This window comes from Dioscorea cayenensis, chromosome 5 (assembly GCF_009730915.1).
Source record: "Dioscorea cayenensis subsp. rotundata cultivar TDr96_F1 chromosome 5, TDr96_F1_v2_PseudoChromosome.rev07_lg8_w22 25.fasta, whole genome shotgun sequence".
In the NCBI taxonomy this organism is placed as follows: Eukaryota; Viridiplantae; Streptophyta; class Magnoliopsida; order Dioscoreales; family Dioscoreaceae; genus Dioscorea; species Dioscorea cayenensis.
In genome coordinates this window covers 7,161,464-7,162,754 of record NC_052475.1, presented here as the reverse complement: position 1 = coordinate 7,162,754, position 1,291 = coordinate 7,161,464, and the positions used below count along the sequence as shown (strand labels likewise).

The 1,291-nt window shown below is 41.0% G+C and overlaps 1 non-coding gene across 1 annotated transcript; it reads right to left on the bottom strand.

The window, feature by feature from the left end:
• Positions 1 to 894: 894 nt before the first annotated feature.
• LOC120262670 lies at positions 895 to 1,002 on the bottom strand. The gene has a single exon (XR_005536929.1). It is a non-coding gene; the product is annotated as a small nucleolar RNA R71 (small nucleolar RNA).
• Positions 1,003 to 1,291: the final 289 nt, after the last annotated feature.

The window sequence follows — 1,291 nt, the reverse complement described above, 5'->3', positions numbered from 1 at the left end:
TGCACTTGAAACATTAGTCCTAGGGGGAGCACTGTCAGAGTACCCCACTTTTATCGATTACCTTTCCTCTCACTTACTTAGGCCTCTCATTCTTGTTTCTTTTGTTTTTACTTACATTACACTTTATCAACACAATCATTATTCATCTTCACTTGGTTAAGTAGCAATTTTAGAATTTTTATTCCCTACTCCCTGTGGATTAGATACCCCACTCACCTGGAATTTATTACTTCAACAAACCCGTGCACTTGCGGGTCACACGCAAGGGGCATTGTCAAGTTTTTGGCGGCATTGCCGGTAATAGGCGTATAGAGATACTTTGCACTTTGTTATCTTAGTCATTCATCATTCATTCTACTTCATATCTTCTTATTATATCATCGTTCTGATTTGTTTTCTTTATTTTGGTACAGCTCTAGGTTATGACCCGCAGGAACCCTTCGATATTAATTGAAGGTGATCATGAACTTGAATATACACTTAGAAGAAAGGGTAAAGAACCTGTGCAAGAATGGAATGAACAACAGAGAACATTTTCTGATTACACCAGACCGTCAGTATTGGGGACACAATCTATCATTGTGCGGCCCCCAATTATAGCTCCGAACTTTGAGCTAAAGCTAGCATTCATCCCAATGATACAGTGGTTGGCGCAGTTCAATGGTTTGGCCGATGAGGATCCAAACAACCATATTGAAAACTTCTTTGAAGTTTGTGACATGCTGAAGATTAATGGTGTTACGGATGATGCTATAAGATTGAGGCCTTTCCCATTCTCTCTAAAAGGAAGAGCGAAGTAGTGGCTACATTCTTTACCATGAGCATCCATCACGACATGGAATGAAATTGGTCAAAGCTTTTCTTGCAAGATACTTCCCTCCAGGGAAATCGGCAAAGCTTGTTAATGAAATATCATTGTTTGTTCAGATGGAGCTTGAATCCTTGTTTGAGACATGAGAGTGATTTCAAGGACCTCTTGCGGAAGTGTCTACAGCATGGTTTCCCGAATGGATGATCATTCAGACATTTTACAACGGGTTAAATCCAAGTATAAGACAACTTCTAGATGCCGCCGCAGGAGGTACAATGGGGAACAAGACCCATGAAGAAGCCCGACAGTTGGTAGAGGAAATAGCCATGAATAGCTAGCTACCAATGGAATAGAAGGAAAAAGAAGAAAGTGGCCGGACTCCATGAAATTGATGCGGTTACATCCTTAGCAGCCCAAGTAGAGGCATTGAGAAAGTAAAATAGATATATTGACTTCACCAAGGGTGGCCGCGATCATGAG